At 35.5% G+C, this 13,853-nt stretch overlaps 1 protein-coding gene across 5 annotated transcripts in view; it reads right to left on the bottom strand.

Moving 5' to 3' along the window:
• SNTG1 (syntrophin gamma 1) overlaps nt 1-13,853 on the bottom strand; it is a 352,865-nt gene that overhangs the window by 85,641 nt on the left and 253,371 nt on the right. The gene's annotated exons all lie outside the window — the stretch shown is intronic.

Genomic DNA, 13,853 nt, shown 5'->3' with positions numbered 1-13,853 from the left:
ACAAGTGAAATGCATACGTCAAGCTGCAACAAAACCAGATGATGTACAATGACTGAAATTGTATGTTGTTACATTGTTAGATATTGTCATGATGTGGGAATTAAATGTATAAACTTGACACTATTATAATAACACTTAAAACAGTAATACATATTAGAATAGTGTGCTATTTGGAGAATTTAGAACTGACCAAAACAATTAAATATCTGAATAATATCATTCCTATTTATGAAGCATAGGCTGCTGTGAGAGCATAAGCTCAAAACCCAAGACGAAAAAATCCCAAAGATGAATGAAGGCAACAATTCCTATATCAAATACAGAAGTACTAGTAACACTCTATTGGTAAACTCCCCTGTGCTCTACAGGAAATACTACTGAGCTAACAGTAGTAAACAGAGTACCAGAGACAAACAATATATATAGAACTGCCAAGAAGCTGATGACAGACTGATAGAAAGAGTGGCGGTGAATGTAATCCCATTATTAGTATTAACTTTTCATGTCTTCTAATGGTTGGGATAGAAGACACCAACATGCAAAAATATAAGATTTTTTTTTAAGCTGAAATGTAATGTTTCTGGAGCTAAAGTTTTCTTGACTATTCAAATACAAAACAAAAAAAAACATTCCTCAGAGCTGTAGTTCTGATCAAAACCAACATGGCCAGTGGAGCTACACAGATCAGTAATTTTATTATTTGCTGATGACTTGTTCAAGACGCAAACTGCCTTCTAAGTCACTCCATTGTAAAGAATGAATGGCATTATAACCAGGAGCAAGTGGGAAGTTTCTGTGTCTGTCTTAAAAAAAAAAGTAAGCATAAAATGCATGAGCTGTGATTTGTGCTATGAGCTTACAAAGCTAGTGGGAAGTAGGTTTTGGATCAGAAGACTAAACAGAGGTCAGACAGATATAATTACTTTAAGCTAAGTTTGGCCTGCAACCTATCCAGCTATGTAAATGGCAACTTAATTTACTGGTAGAACCACCTACAAGCCTGAGAGTTCTAGCTGCTACCCAAACCTAGGGACTATTCTTCTTTTATTCAAATTGCATACTTTATTTTCCTGACTTCTTTTCATTACATTTTGAGATGAGAATGCTATTTATGGTTACTGTTTGGTAAATGAATGTGCTAATCTCCATACCGCTGCAGCAAGAGTAGCTAGCTTAATTAAGGTGCAGGCATACTTGCTAAATAGTCAGAAGAGGTATATTGACTATCTTGTTAGGCAAATAACTTTTAAAATAATCTGTTTAAAACAGATTGTCAAGAGCCTTTTAGAAATTTTTTTTGCTATAGTATTTTAAAATTTATAGGTGATGTTTATACAGCAACAGCAAACCCCATTTATGTTAACCTGGTGCAAAAGGAAATAATTCTGCTGTTAAACATGCATACAGACTATAATTTATCAATTATTTAAAGAGCAACTGAAAAAGAATGCTTAGCTCCACAAATCCATAGGTGTTGTATCAGCCTAAGGACATATTTCTTCTTCTGAAACACCCTATTTATGATGGTAAAAAAAAAAGAAACCCTTTGATATTGTTACTATTACAAAATGAGGCAAACTTTTCAATAGAATGCACACACTATTAAAATATAAGTTTATGAGTAGCCTGTGTTTTTCTGCCTGGCAAGGAACAAAACAAATTACAAAAATAATATATTCCCTCCCTCTAAGAAATGCATCATATAAAAATATGTAGTTAAATGACATGGCTCACTGCTGAAAGACCAAACATATATGTAGTCATTGTTCACTTTTATAATATTTAATAATTGTAAAGCTAATATCCTTCAAGATTTGCTTCTTGTCTGCATTCCAATGACTCCTCTTACAATAATAAACCTCAACAGTTTCTTAGCAGACATCTGGAGTACCTCAGGAAACTCATGAGGAGAAATATCTTTGTGACTCCTCAGAACACTTCATGGAAGTCACTAATAACAGTACAGCAAAAAGGAAATCTGGAACAGTAAAACAAGTGTCTGAATGTCAGTTCCTTTTGTTTCTTTGGCAGTACCTTTCTTCATGAATGCTCTTTATTGAAATGATATTCACAATTCAGTGGACATTTTCCAATAAAATCCAAAATATTTTTTTTTTAAAGAAGTATCATATAAGAAGAGGAATATTTTCTTCTTTCTGAATAGAATAGTAAATCAATACAATGGGGACTAATAGGAGTTCTTCTAAATCTACACAGCAGCTATAGATTAGTATTCCAATGAAAAAATATTAAGCAAATATATATCTAGAAATGTCCAGTAAAACTTGTATTTTCCCTATTCAATAATAAGGCTATTATTTTCCCCAGGTACATCCCTTGGAAGAGAAAACAGCAGCCACGGTAAATGGGAAAGCAAACAGGAAAAGTAAAACAACAAATATTTTCATTTACAACCTTTATTCAGCAATAAGCAAGTCCATTGCTCATAGTGAAAAACATTTTGCGTCAACCTGTCTTCCCCAAAGCAATGCGGGCTAGTTTTGCAGTAATAATTATGCCACAAATTAAGAAGTCTCAGCACTCCAGAATGGTGGGGAATACCTCCTGTGATGTGAGAACATCTCAAGAAGCATGGATCTTAATATGCTCTCAAAACCTGAGAGACATTCTAGTTAGTTTTTAAAACTTTGTGGATTGCAAAGGAACATCTAAGAAGACAGAAGGGATAAGCATAAAGAAGGCTTACCTGACTACAGCATTCACAAATACAGGAAATCCCCAGCTGCTCAGTTGAAGATATCTATATGAGACCTGTTTTTTCTGATCTTTCTTTCATGGCAAACTTGGCTGCAGAATTTTTTGCTGACTCCTCTCTTCCTGCCTGTGCATCCACTCTATGTTCTCAGCCTTTTAGCTGTGCTAAAACAACTCTTTGGGGGATTGCACTGTTACCGAGATTAGTGAACTGAGGTGGGTTAAAATATCTTCAAAATAAAAGCTTCACTGTAGTATAGACAGTGAAGTAGACATGCCCAGTTTGGTCATGCTAGGTAATATCAGAGTACCCACCCATGATATGGGACGTACAGTATTCAGGCTGAAGGAGATAAACACGTATCTGCTGTACTTAAGCAATATTCCTACTGGATGAATCCTACTGGATAGCCTGGATGAGAACCCTGCCTCCTGCTAAATGGCACTGGCACGAATTTTACATGTGGCTCAATGGATTGCAAAGAGAAACCTGTCTGGAAAGGGGAGCATAGCCTCAGCCCTGCTTTGTCTCTGGACATCCTTTGGCCAGGGGTGAGACAGAAGGCACCAGGCCTGCAGGCTGAGTAGCACGGGGAGCTCCTGTCTCTCATGTCAGGGTGACTCTTCCAACCTGTAGGCTATTATGCTAAAGTACCCTCTTGCCATTTCCTATTAGAATTGGGAGAGGTAGGTACTTAATTCAAGGAGATTGAATTACCCTCTGGAGATGTATGCATTCTTTGTATAGTTAATGGGATAGAAGTAAATACCTGAGTTAAGAGGGCTGGTTCACTTTCTTCAAGTCTTAAAGACATTTTCTTCTATCCATTGACTATGTAGGGAGTTTGGGATGAGAGGATCTTGCCTTCTCAGGGACAAACACCTAACATTTTTTGTGAGATTACTTAATTTATCTAAATTAGATTAAATTCCTATATTTTTATAAAAAAAAAAAAAAGAAAAACAAAAAAACCCCAGTTGTGACAAAGAAGGAAGTCTAGTTCCTTGGCAATCAGACACCAGAGAAGAAGAACTGCTACAAATGCTTTGAAAATGTTAAATCGGCTGAATTATGTGAGAAGCCACAGCATGCTGACATGCCATAGGAAGTTTTTAATCCTTTTTATTACCTTACAAAGGTACCTTAGGAAATAAACTCAATGAAAACAATACTTTCTGCTAGGCAGGTACCAGATTCTTCCCTGGACAAAAGTGCCGTAAGTTTGTGGGGTCATTCACCGATAGATGTATAACCATTTTTGGAATCTGGACCTATACTCTTTTACTGTGCTTTTTTATTCAGACTACTTGTCTGTACAAACAGGAAACCTATGAAACATGCAAATAAACACCTCCCCATACATAGTGTAATATTGACTCAATGGGCTACAAAAATACTTTTTACTGATCTTCTATGTGGTTTCAATGCATTACACTGGAAGAGCGGTATAATATCTATCAGTAGTTTGAAATGGAAATAAGGTTTGTCTTATGACATTCAAAAAGTAGCCTCATGAATAAAATGAATTTATCACATTAAAGACCCAAGTTGTGTATCTTCATTGACCTTACATCACCTTTCCGCTACTGTAGCTAAGAGTAAGGGTAAAGATTAACACGCATCAAATTTTTCCTCAGTTGTGTTTTATGTTGTTTTTTATGATACTGAACCATTAAGTAGTCACAGGTGAGATGAACAGGCATTTTTAAACTACCTGGTTGCCTCCTTTCCAATAGTGTTTCACAATTTCCTCATTCTCTATATCTAAAAATTAGTGACTACCTTTCTTATCACACATCTCGTATCAAAATAGAATTTAGGAACCCAGTATGTACACTTTAGTCATAAAGTGCTCTTTTGACAGACTAGCCAGGCATAACTGATAAATGGCTCATAAAAAAAAGCAAAATTGGAGAATAAAAAATTGATTACCTGCATCAAACATAAAAATATATAGTAATTTTAATATCAAATATATGTGAATAATACCGTCTGAGACATTATTGCACATAGCAAAGGATTGCAGGTTTGATTTCAGAAAGAAATGAAGCAACAAAAATGCTTCATATATTTCTATAGATTTAATATATTTTTCCTTCTTAACATTTAACACCTATTAAATCTTATTCTCTGTGTACATATTTGTATGTAAATATACATATATGGACCACCCCCCCCCCGCCATTAGAGCAGTTTACTTCTTTTTTTCCCATCGTCTTAATGATAGGATTTAATTCTATGATCTCATACTGTTTTTTCCCCAGGGTGAAATAACCCCGATGAAATTCAGGATTCTATGAAGAATACTGCCTCTTTGGGACCTTTGTTTCACTTACTAGCAAAGTTCAAAGTTACTTGTACTGAAGAATCAGGACAAATCCAGAAAAAAAGCCCCTCATGTTTGATGCAGCTACGTTCCCCAACAAATCTATTTTTATCCACCCTTTGCCAGCAAGTTCATAAATTAATTCAAGAAAACCATTTAAACTAAATATTTCCATTCATGAACAATAACTTTTATAGGATTCCTAACCTAAAAGCACTTTCAGAAAGGGTGGAAAATCAGGCAGTTGCAAAGAAGTCAATGGAAGCTGTGCTTTACGTTACTTTCTAAGTTAGGGTTATTTCAGACCAAAGTTGTCTTAAGTGATTCCATAAATGCCATAAAGAATATTTTCTTTCATTTCACTGTGCTACAGTTCCTGACTGATTGTCCTGGTTTCAGCTGGGATAGAGTTGGGAAAATACCTTTTTCAGTCTGTAAGATTGTTCAAAGAAATTTTGAAACACTAGAAAAAAGGCAGAAACCTCACATATGGTCATTACAAACAGTTCAAAAAGGTAAAAATCCCCAAAAGGAAATGAATAATTTTTCAGTGCAGTAAGTCACAGAGTACCATGCATTGGGAAATGAGAATGAAATAAGGTACTTCATTTTCAGTTTTTCAAGATTGACTTAATGACCTCACTGAAAGTCTTTGATATAAGCTTTATATGCAATTACCTCATTTTCTGAAATAAACAAACTGGCACAAAAAACCCGGAATAACCCTGCAATCATGTTGATGCACACACAGGTGACCAGCACAGCCATAATTTCAGACTTCTGACTTTGCCTGCAGGTGCCTGCTACTTAACTCCATGAGGTATTTTTAGGAGATAAGAAACTTGTCACAGAGTTTCAGAATACCTTTTGTTAGCAGAGAAATGGCAAGTCCAAAGTATGTGGGGCTCATTTCCTCTGCAGCACATTCTGCCTGGTGGTCATCTGCTGTTTTGCCTATTTCCCCATCAACTGGGCTTGTTGCCCCAACGACTTAAAACCATCCCAGAATGACTGAAATGCCTGTCTTCTCCTCCATCCCTCTGCCTCTTCCTCTGAGTCCATTCTTCTCCTCAGGCAAATATAAGCTGTGCACTTCTTGAATGCGTGGGATGTCTACGGCACTTCATGAAGCAAGACAACCAAATGGAGGAAGAGCTTTCAACACATTAGGCTACTAATAATGTATACCCTGAGGTGTTTTATGCCTTTTTTAGTGCATTTCCATTTCTTTTAATTGTTGTTTTAATTGGTTGTGGAATAAAGGCAAAACTTCTGATGTAACCACCTTTAAAAATGTATTTTAAAAGTGAGTAAGAGGAAAGGGATGTGAAAACAAGCTAACCTTGCTGTAAAATACAAATAATGATGTTCAAATATATATATTTTTTTAAGGCAGCAAAAGAGGAGGCATACAAAGAGCAAGGCTATTATTGCTTAGCCTCCCAGTTCCCAGTTGCTGTTTTATCAACAGCAGTCTGTGATTCAACAGTCACTTTCAAAACACTCTCACTTAAAATAAACCAATTGTGGAATATTGAACAGTTTACTGCACAACAAAAACTAGGTTAAAGTAGCTGGAAGTCTCCAACTGCTACTGAAAGGGCAGCTTGGCATTTTGGCAGGAAAGGGCAACTTATAATGAGTACTTTCTTTTTCCATGTGTTACCTCTCTGCAAAAACCCAAGCGGCTTACCTGTGTTCCCAGTCAGACTGCTCCTACTTCCTTTATTCTTGTCACCGTTTCTTTGCCACTTTAAATCAATGAAGAGATTTTTTTTTCCTTAATTACAGGCCTCTTTCTACCTTTCACCAGGGTGGGATGTTGAGAACAAGAATGACATCCCTCCAACGTGCCTTATAACTAAACAGATTATAGTCTTTATTATACTGTGTCAACTTAAGCCTTCAATAATAATGGAATGAAGGAAGAGAAAGAGTCTCAGAGCTTAATACAAATACCACACAGATTAAAGAATGTATTGAATATTCTAATGTATTGCTTTTATTTAAATACTAGCGCAAGGCTACAATTTAATTTGACTCCATACAAAATTGCATGAATCATATAAAGTGCAGGGATTCTTTGCTGTGTGACGGCGTCATATATAAAACTGCAAAAATATTCTCTCTGCAATAATGTGGCTTTCTTTTTTAAGGCTTACATTAAACAGGTAAACAGTGGTTCTTCTGTTTGAAGAATATTTAAAAAGAAGTGCTTTTGGTTTTATCATCTCTAAGGACATTGTTTATCTTAAAGTGTATTTTAGAGCTGTATAGTGATAATTTTTAGTCATACAGATGGTAAAACTTTTATTAAATATTAATGACTGCTGCAAGATTTCTGTTACTACGTACAGCAAAACTGGAAGGATACTATTAAAAATAGCATTAGTAGATTTAACATTTGGAAGAAGTTTGGTACAGAAAGGCAATTTTATTTCATTTGAAAATCTATCGTGACTAATTGAAGTTTACAATGTAAATTCCAAATCAAGACTGCATATCTTAATGATGAGTGCTGTCACCATAATCAGAATGTGTCACAACAAATGCTCCAACTATGAAGACAGAAGTCTCTTGCCACAAGTTTCCCAGATAATATGACTATTCTGGAAGAAATATTCTGGAGGAAATATTTGTCAAAGAAAAGAGTATTTTCTTTCTCTGTTTTCCTGGCCTGCCATATGCTAGGCATTGTCCCTTAAATTCAGGTATATTTAAAAAGTGCAGATGTAAAACACTGCAGCAACAGCAATACAGTTTGGCAAGACTTAACTTTGCAGCTAAATCACTACACCCAAGAGGATATAAAATATCCCACAATTCTTCAGTTAACAAGGTACAGCCAACAAGTTAGTAAAATAAGACATGCAGCAAATTGCCTAAAATGTAGGTAAATATGAGACAAGGCCATGTATAACACCTGATAACAGTCACATCGAAACAGATGAATTTTTAAAAGTCAGGCTGGTTAACATGCCATGTTAAAAAAGGAAGGAAAAATAGGAGAGATTTGATTTATATAATTTTGGTGCTGCACTGACAACTTTTATTCACTTATATTTATGTGCCTTAAGAGAACCATATATGGAAGAAACAATGGCAGCAGTATGTTACAAGCGTATCCAGTTCTGAGATTTAAATGTTCCTACAGAGACCTAAATATCAGTATTGGAATAACTGTCTCTGTAGGCTTCCCTTTACAAGGTCTAGAATTGGTGGCAGAACAAAAAATTGAAGTGTCAGAACTTTGTAAACACCTGAATGCCTAAGACTGCTTAAAAAACAGTTGACTGTACATTTATTTGATAACACCCAATTTATCTGAGTAGTTTCATCTTGGGAAAAGTACATAATGTTTGTAAAAGTTATTCTATTGGTAATATATTGAAGAATTCAGAATCACATGATCACAGGTTGGAAGGGACCTCAGGGATGATCTAGTCCAACCTTTCTAGGAAAAGCACAGTCTAGACAAGATGGCCCAGCACCCTGTCCAGATGAATCTTGAAGGTGTGCAACGTGGCCGAGTCAACCACTTCCCTGGGGAGATTATTCCAATGGTTGACTGTCCTCAATGTGAAAAATTTTCCTCTCGTGTACAATCGGAATCTCCTACAATCCTACAATCTTCTGTTGTTTTAGTCTTCATTTTACAAGGTTTTCAACTAAATTATTGAAAGTATTTGTCCTTTGCACTACTACAGAATATATCACTGTAAGAGGTTTGATACTAATGTTGATCTTTTTAGATTTGCTCCAAACATGCATAGTTTAGTAACAAACAAAAAGTTAAATATTATTGTAATACAAATTTCACAGGGCATCTAAGAGCATAAAATCCCTGAAAACTCCAAAATTACTAATATTAGAGCATCCTGATGGTCTGCCATGGTATTTCAACTAAAAAACTGAAATGTGAAATCTGTTCAGTTCATGAGTTTTATTCACATAATGTAACATTCCACAGTATGTTCTTACTGATGGTTGTATCCACCAGAAAATGAGACATGTACTACTAATTAATTCCAACAACTTACTAAACACTAAATGTAGTCCTGTGATATTTTATTCTTTCCACAAGTGGAACAACTCATATTAGTCCAATTATGGTTTTTTTTCCTTCTGTTTTGTACTTTTTTCCTCTCACTCTACCTAGTAACTTACAGAATCCCTAAAGAGTTACCCAAACTTCAGCATTGCAAAGATAAGGTATTATTGTTCACTTTTCTCCAGTGAAAGTGAGGGCAAATACTTTTGTCCTTTTAGCAGCAGTTTCTTTCATTAGGCATTACATTTTAAGCATATGATTAAAGCCATGATTTCAACTGAACTTTTCAAATTTGTTCAAAATAAAGGCTTAAGTTCAGGAAAAACATACATTGTGCCATACTCATACTCAGTCTGTAGACCTCTTAATCCTTCTGCTTTCACACTACTGCCATGCTTCCACCATCAACATATGGGTGCCTCATTAATTTCGCAGACACATGTTATTTTACTCAGTAAATGTACCATGATGGAAAAAAGTGAAGTTACTGAGAACTAAATCTTGCAAGATCTTAGGTGCATTCTCAAGATAAATTTAAAACTAACTTTTTGCCACCTTCTGCTTGGCAACCTTACCTCAGTTGCCTGTCATTCCTGTCTCATGATGTTCATGTTGTTTCTTCTCTGCCAAGTGCTAGCTTCTAGGTAAGCAGCATAAATGTGCAATTGCTGCAGTGTCTCTCAGGGAAGGGATGAAAGAGGAAAGGGAAAAGAAGTATTATTGCACTCACTATATAAAAATCTGCCACAGAGAAAGCAATGGGCAAGAGTGACAAATACTGAGTAGGGAGGATAAATCCCCAAAGACTCTATCAGCTATACCCTAAAAGATGCTAACTGCAATGTATTTTATTATTCTTCTGTTATGAACACCTAAAGCTTCTTTTTTTTTTTTTTCTTTCCTCTTTTTTTCTTTCTAATTTTGGCAGCGTTTGAATAGAATATTGTGGCACTCAAATAATTTTCAGTTGAATGAAGTTTGAAAAAGACCTCGGGTAAAGCCTCATCCCTGCTAAAGGCATTAAAAATTTTGCCTTCCAGTTCCTTGCAAATTGCACCAATTAGGGAAGTATTGGCAACAGGCGGATCTCTACAGACCACATGATTTTGGAGTATGTTCTTAGACTTTTCCAGAGTGTAGTTTTTTTTAAAATTCATGTGACCTATTGGATACTGCCATCATAAAATTCTTTAAAAAAATAGATGGTAAAGAATAGAAATCAGTATTAATTACCACAGAAATTAGTACAGCTTAAAAGTTCATGGAGAGGCTGACAGTTCACAGCTGAACTGGAACAGCAGAACTGAAAATTCCTACTGGGAGCATGAGCAAGAAAAGGTAGAAGCAGCAGCTTGTTCCCTTTCTAATTGTCTTTGGCCTGCCATCCAGACTGGCAATAAAAAGAAGTAAAACCTTTCTCTACCTCATCAGTTCCTAGAGGGATTATAGTTCCCAAGTCTAGGTTCAATTTAACGTATTCAGGTTTCAGCATGTGAACTTCAGTTTCAGGATTACTTAGACCAAACTTTGGGTTTAATATAACCCCTCTCTTTTTTAAGGCTATTGCTAAAACCAATTAATTTTTAGCACAGATGCAGCTCAACTGACTCAGGTTGGAGAGCAACCCGTCTTCAGAAATGAATGGTCTTTCTGGATGCTTTCAACAATGCATTTCTATAGTATGCATTTTGGTTGCATACCAATATACAAGTCAGTTCAGGTTTTGTGATTTTAAAGCTGTGTATTTAATCTTGCATGTGATCTTTCCATGGTTTCTGGGGAGCTAAAGAAATGAAAATTAGTAGTATCACTCTCAGCATTCTACAAACACTGGAGGACACTAGTCCTAACATACTGAATACAAAGAAAAAGAGTGCATACCTGAAGTCTGTCTTTTGATGAAAATTTGAAATTAAGTCAACTAGATCAGCCAGCATACTAATTTTTTTAATCTCTTCTGTAATAGTCAGAATATAATTTTCTGTATCTCTGCATTAATACTGTAACTTATTGCATAATAATACAAGCTTTCTCTCACACTGTACAATGATTGAGAGTCTAACCACTGCAGCCAACAGATATTGACACCATCCTCCAGCCTCCATTACAGCAACTCTGCCTTTTAGAGATGATGATGTCAAGATATTTTTTATTTCGTTTCTACTCCTGCCTTTTTGTTATCTTCTTGTTCTTTGGTAGGTACTGGCTGCACAGATGATTCTGCAATTGAGTCACACCATCTTTGTGTCAGATGTGGACATATTAGAACAAGACAGAAGAGATTTTGACATTACCCTTATAAAAATTTAATTGAACTATAGACTCAAACATGAGATTTTGGAGCCAGAGCCTCACATTTCTCAACTGTAAGACATATTTGTGGAGTTTGAACCATCAGATGATATTTCTCGGCTACCTTGTGTATGAACAAGTAAAATAATTCAGAGTTTCTGGTTGAGACTAGTATGCTTTTTGTCAAAATATGCAGGCATTTCTTTGGCAGATTTATTCAGAGAAACCCTCTCTGGGCCCTCAGAGACACCAGTGACAGGATATACATATCTCCTTAGGTATTGAAGTCTGAACTTGCCACCCTAGGGTCCCTTACCAGTCAAAGGAAAGAAAGACATGTCCTGAGGGAATTAATCTCATCATAAAATAGATGTCAAAAGTAAATCATAAGGATCACTCTTCAGACCTTCTGCTTTAAGACATCTAAAGTTAGGCAAGAAAAATCCCACCCAAATCTACAGAGTCCAAACTTGGCACAAAGTGCCATTCTGAAATGCTTCCAGAAACAATTTAGTTTTTATAATCCTTCTTGTTTTCATCTGCTTCCTTGTTCTTCAAAAGGTAGATGTGAGAAAGAGCACGCAAGTTAACATTTCTATGAGTGACACAGTATTTAAATGAAACAAATTATTTTTCATAACCCCTACATAGAAATAAGTAGTTAACTGAAGCTAAAAATCAGTCAATTTGCCCAAAAGTTCAGATGAAGTCCTATACTCCCTTTGTTTGTTTGGTACTGGAAGCCACAGTAAGGGAGAATGACTCTAAATAGACGTCTCTCTCAGAGGAAAAAATGCTAACATCAACAGTATGTATATGTCAATAACCATCTTATTAAAGAAAGAAAATATAAGGACCTCTAATCACATCTAATCATTGTTCTGAGCAACAGTTTGGGTTTTTTTCCCTTCTGTGTTTCTGATGTTTCTTATATCCACTTATCACATATGCTGTCAAATAAATAATTCTTTCTGGCAACTGACAAATTAAAAGAAAAATATATTACAGAAAAGAAATTCTCATTGGTTTCCATAAATTCATACGGGCTATGAACAATTAGGACAGCTCTAAAAATAGATACATGGATAATTGTCAAGCCCTAACTCTCACAGTTACTTTACAGGATGTCTCTGGCGTAAATTAAATACAGAGATTGGCATAATAGTTTTATAATTTACTATTTCAATCTTATTAAACATCAGATACACTGTTTCTGTATTTTTTGGAAACTAGTGTACTAGTGATAGTGTACAATTGTAAACTGTACTTATTTTCAAAATGCTGAAAATATATAACAGTGCATTACCAAAATTAGAGTTATACTAAGCAACCGTAATTACAGTCTCATCAGAGCTACATACTTCAGATAAAATTTAGGTGCATCTATCTATTGTTATAAGCAAACAAATACACTACTTTAGGTAGCAAGAATCATTAATCGTCTGGACTAAAGATAGCAAGAGAAAACATCAGCAGCCTCATTTGTCAGGATGCCTAGTGAGACAAGAAAGGTTCTATACAGCAACATCTTTGTAAAGATGAATCAATAGCCATAAAGTTGGCTTGTACTGTGTGGAAGCTTGCAGATGGTGGATGAATTCATGTCTGTCACGTTTTTATAATACAATGACTTTTACATATTGCTGCCAGATGGAACATAGTTTTGCATCTTGAATATAAATCTCCAAGAAATACAACTCCCTTCAATGTGTTCCCTATATTTGAAACAAAAGCAACTTCAGAGGCAGGTTTGGGATGCTAAAGCAGATTTAAGGAAATCTGAGAGAATATAAATTAAATCCTCAGGGGCTTCTTTGTTTTAACTCAATTCAAAATAATGGAGTTACCCACGTGTTCTGTATTTTTTGAGGAAAACCAGAAAAGGTATTGTATAGACTTCAGCAAAAATGACACAACATCTATCAAATGCAAAATACATCCCAGGCAGGTCCAGAAGACCTTTACATTGAATGTACTGGTAGTTTGGCAAAACTTTTGCATAACCTTTATTCTTGCTTCAATAAAAAGAGATATCTATCCCACAAGATCAGGTCATAAAAGTACAGTGCATGACGCATAAATGCATTTAATCTTTGCAGATAATAAACATCTGTATTATATCACAGAAGTACCTTGCTGTTCTCCTTGTGTTAAATGATACCTAAACAGATCTAACATCTAATTCAGATCTGATTATACCAGTCTTTATATAGATGTGCTTTCCCAAATTGTCAGGAAAGTACTTAAAGTTTTGCTTTGATATGTGCTTACCCATCACACCTGGTTTTCTCCTGTGTCTGTGGTCTTTGTTTCTAATGCTAGCTGGTATTGCTAAGAAGTGTATAACTCTGATAGCAATGAAGTGAACTACATGACTGTAGGGAAGAATATTTTCCCATTCAATGATTTCTCACAAAGTCTGATTTGATGACAAACTTGAGTTGACTTCTCTCAGACAGCCTCAAGGA

Source organism: Phalacrocorax aristotelis, chromosome 2, assembly GCF_949628215.1.
Source record: "Phalacrocorax aristotelis chromosome 2, bGulAri2.1, whole genome shotgun sequence".
In the NCBI taxonomy this organism is placed as follows: domain Eukaryota; kingdom Metazoa; phylum Chordata; class Aves; order Suliformes; family Phalacrocoracidae; genus Phalacrocorax; species Phalacrocorax aristotelis.
This window is presented reverse-complemented; position numbering and strand designations above follow the sequence as displayed.